Source organism: Hippocampus zosterae, chromosome 5 (genome assembly GCF_025434085.1).
Source record: "Hippocampus zosterae strain Florida chromosome 5, ASM2543408v3, whole genome shotgun sequence".
Lineage (NCBI taxonomy): Eukaryota > Metazoa > Chordata > Actinopteri > Syngnathiformes > Syngnathidae > Hippocampus > Hippocampus zosterae.
In genome coordinates this window covers 11,872,543-11,889,003 of record NC_067455.1, presented here as the reverse complement: position 1 = coordinate 11,889,003, position 16,461 = coordinate 11,872,543, and the positions used below count along the sequence as shown (strand labels likewise).

The 16,461-nt window shown below is 42.7% G+C and overlaps 1 protein-coding gene across 4 annotated transcripts in view; it reads left to right on the top strand.

Moving 5' to 3' along the window:
• The window catches only part of LOC127600719 (transcription factor HIVEP3), a 53,576-nt gene that overhangs the window by 19,837 nt on the left and 17,278 nt on the right, over nucleotides 1-16,461 (top strand). The window contains exon 2 of one of the 4 annotated variants that reach the window (XM_052065429.1): nucleotides 12,576-12,621. The exons of the other annotated variants lie outside the window; for them this stretch is intronic. The gene's annotated coding sequence lies outside the window, so the exon portion shown is untranslated. The remainder of the gene's footprint in view (nucleotides 1-12,575; nucleotides 12,622-16,461) is intronic. 4 annotated transcript variants of the gene reach the window in all.

Below are 16,461 nucleotides of genomic sequence, written 5' to 3'. Positions count from 1 at the left end.
AAAAGGCAACGGGTCAATTGACAATAGCGAGATCGAGCGCGGGTGCAATATGGCACGGCATGGAATTCTCCGGCAGTGAGATGACTGCCGGAGTCGCTTGATAAAGGCAGGTGATCAGCCCGAAATTAACAACAGGTGTGCAGTCGGGGAAAAGAAAGCCCGCCCCCTGCAGGCAGGCACGGAACGTGACAGACAAAAAGACAAACCAATGAAATGTGTTCAATACCCCAGCAGGACAAGCGGTCGGTGGCAGCCAACGTCTGGCAGAAGGGGGATCTTTTTGTCTCTGTACATGAAATTATTTTGGTTTTTAGTTGCTCATTTAAACATACTCTCACTGCTGTTCCATTTTGCGTGGCCGCATTTCAATTTACATTAAGGTAATGGACTTACAGGAAATATTTTTGCTTGCACTGTTTGTTTTAGATTTAGACTTTATTGCCACGTACGAGGACGTCTCTTTCCATAAACAGCAAAAGGCTTTAATGGCAACCCACTGATATTTGCCAGACCACAATGAGCAAAGTTAAAACTGCTGGCAGGAAGAAGTGGGTTTATTTGCTTGCACTGTATATTGAACCGTTTGTATTTCAGCTGGGTATTATACGCATATATTATATTAATATATGCGTAAGACTCTTAGTATGTGAATGTAACATCCAGATAGTGTTCTCTGTGAGGCTTGGCAGGATTCTGATGTGCATGTATTTGTAAGCCTGCACTTAACTGTATCGTGGTCACTTTTTGGGGGTTATTTCCCATATACCTTATGTGTGTGTGTGTGTGTGTGTGTGTATATATAAAAACAACATCGGACATCTCAGTCCAGAAATGTGCAGTGGTGGGAACAGCAAGGATACTGTGCAGAACCCTGGCCTCTGGTAGAGGATCCGAGCTGAATGAGGGACGGACACTACCCGAGGAGTGAGACGAGGATTTTTTTTTTTTTATATATAGAGAGAGAGAGAATGAGAGAGAGACCGGTGCGGTACAGTAGTCCACTGGTTAGCACGTCTCACAGTGAAGAGATACAGCCTTCCTGTGTGGAGTTTGCATGTTCTGTCCATGCCTGCGTGGGTTTTCTCCGGGTACTCCGGTTTCCTCCCAAATTGCCAAAACATGCATGGCAGGTTAATGGAACACTAAATTGTCCCTAGGTGTGTTTTGTCCGCTTTATCCGCATGAGGCTCGCGGGCGTGCTGCGGCCTATCCCAGCTGTCTTCGGGCAGCAGGCGGGGTCCAGCCTGAACTGGTTGCCAGCTAACCACGGCGCACACAAAGAGGAACAACCATATTCTTAAATTTCACCCTAACAATACAAGACAGAATTGCTGCCGTGACTGTTGTTTGCGGCCCTAGACAATCAAAAAATGTCAATGTCAAAAAAATTGGGCAAATGTCACTTCCCGTGACACCACTTTATTTTGTCAAAGTGCACTCTGTGACTTGGTGTAAGCTAGTAGGAACCAAATTCATGTTGTGAACGGTCAACAGACAGTACTTACGTTGCTCTGTATTTTTGATGATCTGATAGCCACTGCACTCTATTCGCGCAGCGCTGCTGCTGCCAGTCAATAGCCTTGAGTGATCCCCTGTGCGACACCCGCTAGTAAATATTGCTATCGACAACATTTACAGTACATAGAAATGGATCCCACCTTGAGTCGAACATACAAGTACAGTAGATCAATGCCGCAGCCGTATGCTATGTGGCAAAGAGAAGCGATCTCTCTCTAAAGTTGCATCGTTCACATGCCGCTTGGAGATGTGTCAAGTGTTTTACATTGCAAGCCAGAACTCATGGGATTAAAACTGAAGCATTACCTGTACACTGAGCATTATTTTCAGGAATACTGTGGTAGGCTTTTGTAGGTTTGATTGGTCATCAATCAAACAAAATCACACCGTTGGATTTTCTTGTTTTTTATGTCCTACTTACCAGTACTCGTAAAGAACTCAACACTATTATTTCTGAGCACAAAATAGCTACTATGATATAATAAAGCAAGTTTGGAAATAGTCATTCTTGTTTTTTTTTTTTTAGATTAATGCCTAAAATTGGGGGTGGCACATCTTGGTAGGCGGGCACGGTGAAATGGCAATGTGTGTAGTGAGTAGAGTGGCCTCAATGACAATTTGTCTCTTGACCTGAAAGAGATGCAGTCAGATTAAGTCATTGGAAATGACCGGGTAGTGTTAAATAAGGGCTTGCTTTTGTCTGCTGTTGATTATTTGGGCTCTCTGCTGCAAGGGGGTCAATTTACCTCGGCTTTGGATGTGTTTGGAAGCAAATTGCTTTCTAGAGTGAACAATACGACTGCCGGAATATCAAATAACCAATTGCTCGGATGCAAGGATTGTGTGTCTAAATGTGCGTGCGCATTTGTGTGTTTGTCCTCAAAACTAGAGATGGAGCATTTCACAGATACAAGGCATACGTAGTCACGCAAGATGTAACAGGAAATCAAGGGCCCTCGCCACCTACACTACATCAGTGCACTTTCTCACATTCTCTAGTGTCCCCACGCTCACTTGTCTTCTCGCTGTATTCCTGCACTTTGCTACTGGGAAGGCCATCTCTATTTTAAGGAGATCTTTGCTTAGAAATGATCGGACGACACTGGGATGATGATGCTGCTGTTCAGAGAAAGTGTGCCCGCAGAGTGGAGCGGTAGCCGGTCAGGAGAAGATTCGGATTTCTCCTCTCTGTGGTTTTATGTTGTAACGACAGCTGCAGGAATGCACCGCTAATTCCCCTAACTGGGGTCATGTGGCCCTCGGGGCCTTACGGCTTGATAACCGCCCCGGGACGTTCAAAAAATTTCATATGGTTGTGTCATTCGTGTTTATGCACAATAGGATTGTGGCAGGAAGTGTTTCCAAGACGGTGCCGTCCGTCTTCATTAACTCATTCAGTACCAGCCAAATCTAGACCAAGTCTGAAAAGACGTCTTTGGGAGTGAATGAGTTAAGCGGCGAATCGTCTTCAGCGCACACTAATGGGCAGAGCCTGTGACGTTTTTCCATCTGTATGTCCAGTAACCCAAAAGGGGCCAGTTGATTGGCAGTAGAGTTGGTCAAGTTTGAAATGAAATATATATATGTGCCTATTTTACGTTATTAATCTAAATAATAACAATAATAATTGTCCCAATGATGGAACTTGTTTGTTTTGTTTACCCTTGTTACCAAGGAGCAGATATCGTTCATGATCTCAAGCCAGCTCCACCTTGTTTTGACAGTGTAATTTGTTTGGTATTCTGTTGTTAATGTCAGGATGCTTTTGCATGTTGGTTCTCATGCAGCCGTCAGTGGATTTATCGTGAATCTGAGTGGGTGAGGTATTGAGGAATGCAATTTTAGGAGTCAAATTCCTTTTTTGTCACTGGCCATGTTGTAGTTTTGGTTTCCCTCAGAGGACTGTTGTGACACAGTCGTCTCATACTATTGTGAGTACCCAATAAATTGACAAATAACTATTTTGAAATCAGAAGTCAAGAAAAATAGCTTATATTTGAATTAGTTTCCATGAATTCAAAACAATAAAACGTTAAGTTTGAATGATTTACCAACTGATCATTAATTAGTGAAACATTTATCAAATAATGCTCACATTTCACCCACCTACTGTACATAAAAACTGACTGTTGACTGTTGTTTAGTTTTCCGCAACACAGTGGTTAGGTTGTGCTTCCCTTCCCTGTAAAACGATTTTTAACCATGAGAACTTTGTGGCCCATCTGCAATGTGAATCACCTTTGCATTATAATGCAAAATAGTTAGTTTATTTTATTGAACATTGAAATATCATAATATGGATTTTTAAAAAAAAAGCTTTTGTGACGCCATCAGTTTGACCACAGAACCAATTCTTTCAATTTCTCAAAAGAAATATTTATCCGAACAAATCTGAGCTAGAACTGCAACAAGGAACGCATTATGTTTGACTTTAAAAGTTCAACAGTTTTAGGAGCCTTGCAATCACATGCAATGGGAAAGTTGGAAGATCATTTTATAGTCAAGAAAAACAGCTACTCTTGCCCATTGAATAGACACAATATATTTTTTGCTCAATCGTGTGCATGAGAAGTTACAATATACCGGTAGTCATTTTGAGTCATCGTTTGTCGCAAACGCTGACTCAGTTGACATGTAAGATCTTTTTATACAGTAAAGAACTTGTATTCTTGTGTTGGTTTCTCTTGAATGAACATTTAGCAACACGATCACAACCTAACGCGTGTTTACCAAGAGCTGGTTTGAGACGCACCTCATTCTGATGTGTTAACTACATTTCTGAACTCTAATAACTGCTAGGCCATCTTCAGTACTCCATTATGCATCTTTCCCAGTTTTGCTCATCCCATGCAGTATTTTCACCCATCCTGTTATTTTCAAAATGCTTTCCAACTCTCAAATATTCACACCCACCTCCTCATTTTATGAGCACACACGCTCCGAAGAGATTTGCCCACAGTGTTGGTATATGTGCTGTATGGAAGTTGAAGAGGGGTTGACCGTGCACTGTCCTGTGAGTGTCTGGTGCAGCGTGGCATTGAGCAGAAAGGCCAGCGGGGGCACACGTAGGCGACGTGAGAGTAAACTGTAAACTGACATGTCGGCTGAATGGAGTGGTTTGTCACAGAGGGTAAGTCATTACTCGGGCAAGCTTGGCCTTGAGGAAATCAGAAGGGAGCCCCTCCTTGTCCGGCCAGGGTGAGGGAGGTGTAGATTGGGTAATGTTGATACATTCTGTGGCCTGGTCCACTGTTTGAACCTAGCTCGGTCAAGCTTCCACCTGTCGATGCTTTCCTGCATGTGTGTTTGTGTGGGCGAAGCTAAAAGCACCAGCAACCCTGACTTGACAGGTCCAGTTAACATGGTTGCGCCTTACTAAGATGTCTAGATAAGGCAAGGTGACGGGTCAAGCAAAGTGCAATGGCAGTGCACGTGTTTCCTCCTGTACCCTGGCACAGATGTGCAAAAGAGGAAGTAGCACAAAGGGAAAAGTCATTTACCGGTACTTCAAATCGGTTGTTTTTGTTGTTGAACTAGAGTGGCACTTAGTTGAACGCATACCTCTGCCAAGATCAAACGACAATGCCTGATGGTGGTCCTCGCAGCTAGTGTAATGTTTATGGATTAGCATCTAACAAAATGTGATTCTTTTAAGGTGACGGATTGAATTGAGAGTTAATTTGATTGACTGTCATACAGGCGGCGTGGGTCCAGCACCCACTTCGTGTTGTTGTGAATGATTCTCTCTCTTGGAACTTTCCTTGGCTTAGTCTTTGGCCCACAGTTAGCTGTCATATATTTGCGTTGAAAATACATGGATGGATGGTGAATTCATGATTTTGATGTGATTAATGATTCTGGCTTAAATGAACCTGACTGTCTGCGATATTTACATTTAAAATGTGGGTGGGGCAAACGTATGGTTAAGGCTTCTGTTGAGCTCAGACACAGTTTTTGGACCCAAATGGCAGGAAGCTTCTTTTATTGATGCAATCGGCAAGGTGAAGTAGCACCAGCAGATCACGCAGGCTGGCAGAGGGAAGTTACAGATGAGCAGGAAAGTCTTTGGTGTGCGGCAGGTGTGGGAGTGATCTCACCTGTCTGTGTTTCCAGGTCTGGAAGAAACAGAGCAGACTTGAGTGAATTTCACAGGTTGAGCCTGAAGGGGTTTCTGTGACCCTTCATCGATGACGGACTGGCAAACTGCAGTGGGCAGCTCAGGCATTTGCAGTCGAGGTTTGCACAGGTGCATCTGATCAGCCTGATTGGCCACCACCTGCGGGAGGGAGGGAGCAATTAATTCAGACTTGACTGCCAGATCACCGCAGCTTCATTCAGATGCCTAAATAACAGCCAATCGCAGCTTAAAATCTTTCGGTGGACTGATGACACCGAGTCATGTCGGGAGAAGAAAGTACAGCAAAAATCCGAGATTCGGAGCATCGTGATGACTTCAGGGCAAGTGACGTTAAACAAAATAATATATTTATTTAGTTAGCTAGCCCTTCATAAATATAAAATGTGTTGTTTTTTAAAAAAAAAAAATTATTGTTTATTCCAAAATGACCATTTACTAAAGTCTTCCTTTGCGCTGGAAACTGTTTAGATTTTGTTTGTTAAAAAGTTGCAAGGGTGGTTGTCGGGGCTGGCTCCTCATTTTGTGATGTAGAAATTTGAGGACCCAGTCGTTTTCTTGGATGTGTGTGGATGGGGCTGGAGTGGTGGAATTAGCAAGAATGCTCAGAGATGGTTAAATGGATTAAAACATCACTTTGGTGGTGTTCTTGGTGAAGAATTCACATTTTAACATAGCTAAAAGCTCCAAAACATGTATTTAGTATATTCTATTTCAAGGGAAGGAAGAATCTCGTGGTGAATTTTGTGAACGCTTCCTTTAATTGCAGCGTTTCTTTGAGCAAAACAATCATGCCCACAGGAGTTGCCGTTGGTTAAGCCTGCATTGCTGTAACTCAGCCTTGAATAGCTTTGTCATTGTCGTCCTTTCCACTGAGCAACAAAGTAGTTGCGACTGAATCAGCACAGTACCTCTGTTGCTAGCAGAAAAATAACACTCTATTTTGCCTACATTTGGCTCAGAATTGACCATAAGCTGAACAATGTCCCAATGTCCGTGTCTACTAACATTGTATCCAAGTGAAATAGTGCAGGAGATATCACCAATTGATGATGGCCAAGTCTTAAGTAAAACTATTCTGCAGTTCGTAAAATATAGAAGCGTGGGAAATGGTTGCAGGTATGCACATTACAAACTGTTTGCCAGTTGATGGACAAACAAGAGTAGAACAGTTCTTGAGTGTCTTCTGTGCAAATGCATTTTCCACAGTAAAAAGAGGAACAATGAAACAGTTCCCGTAAGCCAAAATTTAATTGATTGTTTTCACGCACGCATAAACACCGAAACATAAATGAACCAATCAACAACTCCCATCACAGGTAATCTGCATGACCCTAAATGTTGTGGTGTGGCATCTGAGACGGTATCTAGTTTGAACTAATAGGTGTCAGGGGAGTTAATTTTATTTCCTTTCCGATGTTGTGTCAAGGCAGACCATCATTATCACCACCATCGAGGCCCACCATGACCCAGCGAATGAATTGAAAACAGCCCACCGTCGGCCACGGCGAACCATGTGTGTGACATTGCTCTTTAAAGCTTGACATTGACATCCATTTATGAGACTGGTGGGCGCAGGCAGGACAGTTTATGGCAATCGCTCTATTCAAGCGGTCTAATTTCGGCTTTCATCTTCATTTGCAAGATGCCCGCTGCGTGAATTGTCTTGATAGACCAACTAAAGACTGTCATAAAGGACCACGTGGTTTCCTTATATTAGGTTTGCAAGTTCAGAATTGCTGGGGGCGGGGTTTCAGCTCAAAGATGTCGAGTGAACCAGAGGGTTGTTACACTCTGTGTTTTGCTACATCAGATATCACAGCTGCTGAGGACACAAATTGATCTGCATTAACAAAAGAGGACCCGGCTCCGCTCCATTAGCTGGCAGCTTGGTTGCATGTGTAAGGCCTCTTCTCTCAACCCCACCAAGCATTACAGCTCACTTCATTCTGGTGCAGTATGTCGTTTTTCGGGATGCCATTCTCGGAACACAAATTGTTTTGGGATGCCAGTGGACTTTTTTTTTCGGATTTGGATGAAAGAAAGCAAGGAACCAAATATGAATAAATTGATGAGAAAACGAAGCACACTTCAAAAAGGAAAAACTCTCTTCCATGATAGATTCTTGATAAATTGCATTTGACTTGGCATCTTTCATTCATCCATTCATTTTCCAATCGGCTTCTCCTCACAAGGGTCACGGTGTGCTGGAGCCTATCCGAGCTGTCTTTGGGCAGTTGGCGTGGTACACCCTGGTTGCTAGCCAATTGCAGGGCACATATAGACAAACAACCACCCGCGCTCACACTCATACCTAGGGAGTGCCCATGCATGTTTTTGAAATGTGGGAGGAAACCAGTGTACCTGAAGAAAACCCACGCAGGCACGGGGAGAACATGCAAACTCCACGCAGGACGGCCAGTGCTGGAATTGAACCCGACGTGCTGACCAGTTGATCACTTTGCATCTTAATGTTATTATTTCACAGTTCTTTACAGTTGCAGTAAAACCAAAATGAAAAATAATTCAGCGCTTGAGTGAAGTCGCAATGGTGCAAGAAAGAAGTCAATATATATGAAAAGAAGAAAGTTGACATCAGAAGCCCACTCAGGATGCTTGAGATAGAAATGGCTTCTTCTTCCTGTTTTCTTTTCCCCCCAAATTCATGGAGTTTGAGTAAAAGCTGTCCACAGTGGCTTTTGTACACTCGGTGGGCTCCCTCTTGAAATAGATTGTGTTTCTGTCACAACACCACATGCATATGGACACAGGACATCAATTTACTGGAATACCGCACATCTGAAATAATCTGACCTCAGAACCGAACAGAGGCACCCCTCTTTGAGTGCTCCCATATTTGCACATTTTGTTGTCAGTGTCTGCAATTTATGGCACAAACGTCTCAAAATATGCCGTTCTGTGTGACTGCCTACAAATGCGTGAAACGGCACCTTGCGATTGCATCAAGCAGCATTAAATGATTTCTTGTAGGCGCGATGTTGTCGTAGTTGCTTCGTGTAAAAAGCGCAAATTTGTTTTTTTACAGCCCTCTTTCGCCAAACAGAATGTTGCATGCCGAGAAACTTTGCAATGTCAAACTCAGATCTGGCCCTTCAGTCTATGTGGCCAGGAGAAGTTGTTAAATGTTTTTTTGGGGGGGGAGATTTTTCGAGTTAGTCCTTAAAAAAATAAGAATCAAACAAAGGGGGAATGATGTAATATTATTGGGCGATTGCACCTGTCCTCATCCTTTATTTCTTAAAAAGAGGACAAATTATTCAATTGCACTTGACGTTTTTTTTTTTGTTTTTTTTTTGCGCTGGTCCAGAACCGATCAAAATATTTCAATGTACTACTGCATTTTGCATTTTGTTCCTTTGATCTACTGAATGTGAAGCGAACCCAAAACCTTAACATCAAGGTACGTACTGTACCGGGATTTTTAAATGTATTCATTTTTAATGTACCACTACACCTACACCTATTATAGATTCATGTAGCTTCCCTATTACTGTAGGTAATCATGACTTTGATATGGTTCGCAATGAAAACAATTTTGATACCCGTGATCTAGTACAAAAGGGCAATGTGACAACAGATGGGTGAAGGTCCCTCACTGGGAGGTACTGTATTGAAGGTGCGGTGCTGCAAAGGATGACAATGAGCACATTGACTCCAATACAATACGAAGCATCGTCCAGCAACGTATCGCATCAGGGCGGCACCATGGCCCAAACAACGCTCCTATTGAATCGACTCGGAACAAATGAGAGGAACCAAAGGGTCAAATCAAAAAGAGAAAATAGCATCGCCTGAATTGTAACTTCATGATAAACATACTGTAGTATCAGGATAAAATTATATATATATATATATATATGTTTTGGTATTATTGCTTTGGGGCAGCATGGCTCAGTGGGAAAGAGAGAGTCTCCCAACTCAGAAGTTGGGGGTTCGATACTCGGCCATTGTTGACGTGTCCTTGATCAAGGTAGTGAACCTCAAGTTGCTGGTGATGCTGGGTCATTCGTAGCTAAATGGGGAGTCAGTGTGAAGTGCTTTTAGTGCCTTAATAGGTGGAAAAGTGCAATACAAGTGAAAGACCATTTATCATTATTATAGGCGAGGCTTATGCAGAAATAAAGGCAAGCGGACCATGAATTCATAAGAAAGACTTTAATTAAGGCGGCACTATGGGCAACTGGTTAGCATGAAGGCCTCACAATGCAGAGGTGCAGTGTTCAATTCCAGCTCCGGCCTTCCTGTGTGGAATGTGCATGTTCTCCCCATGCCTGGGTGGCTTTTCTCCGGGTGGTCCAGTTTCCTCCCAAGTTCCAAAAACATGCATGGCAGGCTAATGGAACACTCTATGCTTAGGTGGGATTGTGAGCATGAAGGGTTGTTTGTCTATGTGTGCCCTGCGATTGGCTGGCAACCGGTTCAGTGTGCCCCCTGCCAACTGCCCAATGAAGGCTGGGATAGGCTCCAGCACTCCTGCGACCCTGGTGAGGATAACTGGATTAGAAAATTGATGGATGGATGGACTTCAATTAGAGTTGTGAACTGACTAAACACTTCTACTTGCAGTAAGCATTCACTTCGGCTGACTTCACAGAATTCTACCAAATGAGTGTGGCGTAAACATTCAGTAAATCATAAATCGAATTATGACAACTATGCAAACAAATCTGTGGCTTTATTGATTGAACTTTTCATGTTTCATGAAAAAAAATCTTTAAATTGGATATGGACTGCGCTTCTTGAGCATTGGGTTTATGTAGAAACGGAAACACTAAAAATAAAATAAAACATACATTTAGTGTATATGAGAACTGCCCACTATATCGAAAAAATCAATTGTCATCCATATTGGCACGTGCAATACGCGTACCCCAAAGACGAGCAGTAAGTTTCACATTGAAAAACTTCATTTCATGGTGAGATGCCATTCCTATAGATATTGCAATATTAAACCATATTGCATGTTTTTCCCCCATTACGTGCAGCCTTAGCATATAAAATATATCCAAAAAAGCCTTTTTTTCACCCAAATTGCAGCCTTTGCGATTTGAAAATTTCGTTCCACTACAACACCATGTCAATTTGAATTTGATTAATTGTTCGGCCCTACGTCGGGGATAACATATTATGATGAAGTAAGCTGGCAAAAGAACTGTCATGAAGCACCTCCTCCTTGTGACGCATCCCGTCATCCCACCAGGCGACCATGTGTTGCTGGCCTGCGTAGTGCGCCTCTGCGTTCCCTTCCGCCTCCTTTCTGATAAGCCCCGTTCTATGTGGCGGCTCGTCGCTCTGTGAGCGTGTTTATTTTAGAGCCTGTGAGTCACACTTCCTGTACTCTGCCAGTGAGGCAATGCTCTATGGAACAGCAGGAGCCTCGTTCATTCTCAATTCTCGCCTTCTCTGTCCTCGTCTCGCCCTCTCGCTTTCTCTCGTGTTGTTGCACAGTTGATAGGCCCAGCCTCGCTGCTGCGTAATGCGGGGGCTCGCTTGAATGGATGACACTCTGGAATTCATTTACAGATGCACTGCTCCGGCAGGAACCGGCAGATATACGTAAATTACACATGTAGGCACAAAGTTTATCGCTCGTGCAGACTTTCTCCCCGCCGACCTCTCCGATAAGAAGACATACAGCAAGGAGATGCCCCACAATGTTGCCACGTTTCCAACACGCAGCTCAAAAGAGGAAACCCCGATCTGACTTTTGTGTCGGTGGAACAATGATGGCTGTGTCTGCTATGTCGGGTGTGTGACATCAGCATGTACACAACTGTGTCTAACTCATCGGTTACTAAATAAAACGTTTCCCACTAGAATCCAATTACAGCGACATTGCAGATTTTTTTGTGGAACGTATCTACTATCGCAGAAATTCCTGCCCTATCGCCAAAATCTGCAATGCCCCTGCATGTGGAAATGGAGAACCACAATCACAGTCAGTAAAACACGTAAAACCACAAGCAGACTCTGCATAGATATAAACATCTGGGCAACCTCCATTCAATGACACCACAAGGCCCCGCCTCTTAAAGGCAACGCTCAAAAACAAACACATACTATCAAACTTACATAAACGCCTTAAAATATTTCGTCTTGTTTCGATTTTTTTGCGGCGCACTCATCTCCTGCTTCTGTTCAACCACAGAGACAGTCAGCTCCAGTATTCATTTGTTGGAGGTGCATACATGGAATTGGAATTGTGTTTCCAAAGGTAGTCAGAGTGTGTTAATCCATCTTTTAAGAAGTCAAACAATATCCGATAAAGGTGTTTACTAGCATTTTTATCAGCTTGAATTCAATGGAATAAAATTCGGTTTTCTTAAGTGCGTTCAAACGTACTGATTGAGTCAAGCCCTATTCTCCACCTGCGTACCCGATTGTACGTCAACAAACCAGGTGGCATATTTTGGAACCATTTCCTGTGGAAATATTAACAGATGCGTCCCATACGGAACTCAACAGATCCATGTTGCTTGGTAGAAATACCGCGTTTTGAAATCTCTGCTTTGGCCAATGAATGTTTGTGCCAGTTCAAGAAAGAACAACAGACATTCATTTTATCAGGTCGCGGCGTGTGGCTTTTTGTTTCACTTTTCTGGTATGCCACCCCAAAAATGTGTTTTGAAGCGATAGTTACGATGAAGAGCAGATTTACTCGTTGACTGAACTCGACTGGAAGAATATCAATTGCTTTCGATTTCCTACCACGCCTTTCCACCTCCTCTCCTAACGTTTATACAGTACAGTGGAAACATTCATTTGGTGTGCCCCCCCCCCCCCCGCCCCTCCATCACTCTGTTTTTACCTCACCCCCACCCTCTCTGCCTCTCTCGGAAACACACCCACTCAAGCAGTCATATCCGCTCTCACTTTCTGGCTCTCCATGCTTGTCTCACAGAGCCTGTGAAGCGTCTCTGAGGGGGAAGACCAGACTGCTCTGTCAGGTAATCTCAACTCTGACTCTCTCTCTCTCTCTGTCTCTCTCTCTGTCTGTCTGTCTTAGAGACACCCTCCCTTTTTTCTCTGTCTCATTTAAATCCATCTTTGTCTACCTCAGAGTGCTGAGACTCGCTTGACTGTTTTTGTTTGTTTAATTTTTTTTGCTTCGTCACTACCTGTCAGATAAGTTCGTTGACTAATTTCATAAGTGCATTGCAACTGGGATATTTTTTTTTTTACCTCTCCTGAAAGCAATGTTTGTGGGTGTTAGATTACACAAAAACTATTTAACCAAATTTAGCAGCGGGGTGTGACATTGACCAAGGGAGACCCATAAAATTTTAACACGCGTGTAAAATTTTTCCTTATTTTTGTTCATTTATCATAGCTGTCTTTCCCATTCCCCTTTATTTATGTCTGTGAGCAAACTCATACGGAATGTGCATTTCTTCCACCGACAGGATCGGAGCGGAACAACCTCCACCAAAATTGAACATGTTGCTATTTTGTTACCAGTTGCAGAAAAGTCTCCTGCTCACTTTCTCAAACTTCGGAAACAATCAGTGTCCTGCAGCAGCTTTAGTGATCGATCATCAGGTGTCTGGCAGAAAATTATCAAATATTACTTAATTGGCCTGCCTGTTATACATTTACAGATCATGTATCTTTGTTCATCTATCTATGCCAGTAATGTATATTGGCGGGCAGAACAATTAATTGCTCTTCCATTAGATAAGGGTAAATAATTTCTATGTATCCCCTCCCCCCCCTTACTTTGATTCAGGTCTTTTTGGCATTTTCTTTGTTTTGCGTATATGCCTTGATTTGCAATGAGGTGACTTGGCCTATAAAGGTTGGGGAACACTGCGCTAAGCAATTGAAGAGAACTACCGCAATGTTGTATTATTGGCCTGGGTGAAAGCTTTTTTTACTTTTTTCCTCTTTTTGTTATGACATTTTTATGATGCACAGATGAATGAGTCAGATTCATTGTGTAGGTTGAGGTTAATATTCTGTTGGCTGCAGGTAAACATTGAGTCATTTTCACTCAAAATACAAAAATTCTTGGAAAGCGCCTCTTTTGTCTCCCTCTGTCTCTCATCTCCGCTGATTATCTAGCATTGACGGGCATTACTGTTCAAATTGTGAAAAGAAAATCTATTCCTAAAATGAAGAAAACTTTTTTTAAAAATCGAATTTATACATATCTTGTTACTTTGCTCAGAATATTTAAGATTTTGTCATTTCATAACTTCACCAAAGTAGCATTTTGTCTGTTGTCAGGAATATTCCAAAAATGTTATCAATGTGAACTTACGCTCGTATTATCAAAGCCTTGGGAAATCCTCCTAGCAAGGTTCTGTGATCCCCAAACGTCTTGAGTGACGGAGGGCTCCGGTATGTTTTGTTTCCTCAGCTGGTGTCCGCCGCCACCCGCTGACTTAAGTGGCATCCACCAGCGAGTAAGAGTTTCTCTGCTTACGTCTGACATTTGCTTTAGTCCTTTCAATGTTCTCTTCAACCCGACCGTGCTGTTCATGAGTTACTGGGAAGCATGTGGGATTTTGATTGAAAGCATCATGGGATGGCATTCTCACCTCCCATTTTGCATTTGACCAAAGAGTACAACCTGAATATGTTCTCTTCATCATTGAAATTAACCGGCTCTCCACTTCCCAAGAAGTGGTGGATGTCAAAGGTCATGCCAGCTTGTCAGTCCATGCCGAGGGCAAGCATCTCTCACTTCCTGCTGCCACTGTGTGTTTGTAGTCGGAGAGGATGCTGGGAGATATATTTAGACCTCCAGCTCCCTCTCCATCTGCCGTTGCTCAGAGTAGGTTTGTTTCCATGGGAACCAGCACCAGACTACCACCAGTAAGAGAGAACAAGGAGAAAGAGGTGTGTGTGTGTGTGTGTGTGTGTGTGTGTGCGTGTGTGTGTGTGTGTGTGTGTGTGCGTGTGTGTGTGAGAAGTGTGTGCGTGTGCGTGTGTGTGTGTGTGAGTGAGAATATGCGTGTGCATTTCGAGAGGTGAAGGGGAGTAACAACAGCTTTTTAAAAAGCACTTAAGAGTGTTTATCTGTCCTCAGGGTGCATCGCAATTTATTGTTTAGCCCATATTGGTATCCATCATTACCAGCTGTGTGAATACATGTGGGTATTGATGAGAAAATGAACATGTACTGAGCTAAGCGTTTTCTTTTATTGAATACGCAGCTCTGGAAGTAGATTAACGGGACTAGATGTAGGCACGTGGAAGTGTGTTCATGTGTGTGCATGTGCATGTCTTGCGAATGCAGGCATCACCAACGAGCACTTCAGTGTGCCAGGGCTCCCCTGAATACGAGAATCTCACATACTGTAAATTGCTCACTTATTCACTCGCCTTCCCTCGGAGGGACCAACTGTCAATCATAAGAGGCAAGCATTTGACTATGATGAGAGAGAAACACTGGGTTTCATGAATTCTTGTTTGGATGCCACGGTTGTCTTGCGAAAGAATAAACTTTCCAAAAGAGTTTTTACCGTCGCAGTGACTTCACATTACTCGGGCCCAACTTCCATTGCGTTTGTCATGTTCTTGTTCTTGAGATCTCGAATGTGAAATGACGAGCCGATCCGTATCGCCTCTTCTGGTTGTAGCCAAGTAGTCCACCTTGCTTCAAGGCGTGATTTATCAACAATCATTGAGTTGATTGACAAACTCCTGCAGAAATCAAAATCTACTCTGTGAATTTTAAACCATTATTTTAAACAGAGCTTAAAGAGAAAATGACGGCTTAAACATTTTTCCTCTGCAAATGGTTGAGGGGGAAGTCAACAATCGTAAAAGTATTGATTGAATGAATGAAATGCGTTTTTGTGTGTGCAATAACGATTTACCTTGTGTCATTATCACTCAAAAGATTTACTCTTTAAACACCATATTCATTAAAGATCACTGAACTTTTCACCGGGAATAAAAGTGTTTGTTTGTTTGCTTGTTTTTGTGGCCGGCGTTGCATATCGTCATCATCAACGTATCATGATTACCATGTTGTTTTGTATACCGTCTTTGTTTGTAGCTATCTAGCTATGTTGCTATTTATAACACAGTCAGCAAGTACTTAGTACATCTGCACAATAGTTCTGAGATTTTGGATCTGAATTCTGGGTGCTCCGGCATCCTCCTTCAATCCAAAACCATGCATGTTGTGAAACATTTACGAGACCAAAAAGACTAGACTAATACACAAGAAGTAGATATTGTAGTGACATTTCATTTATGTCCTCATTACCCTATTTGCTAATACAATAAGTCAAATGTAATTCATATTAATGTAGTTAGATTAATTTACTTTGTATTATTATGGTATTTGGATAATATTACTAAAGTATTTAACGGGTAAGTAGTAGCTGTATTGGAATACATTTTTAAAGTGACACTCCCAACCCTGCCCAGAGTTAAATTTGCCGGTCTCCACCTCTTTTACACCTTTTGCCAACAGTGGCCATCATCTCCTAGAGGGACTTGAGTAAACGATCCCAACCTCAGTGGATGATGCACAATCGATTTGAGTGAACACGCAATTGAGCACTATGTGGGATCTTAGTGAGTCAGGCCCATTGTGTTGATAATGGGTGATTCCTGTTATACAAATATGATAAAGTACACTTCCCCGCATTAAACAGGGGTCACCACAGGACACTGCAGCTGATTGGCTGTCACAGTCAATATAGAGACTGCAGTCTGGACATAGGACATGGTCTTGTGGGGGTTTTACTTACTGTAGGCTGGCTACGTGTGTGTGTGTGTGTGTGTGTGTGTGTGTGTGTGTGTGTGTGTGTGTGTGTGTGTGTGTGTGT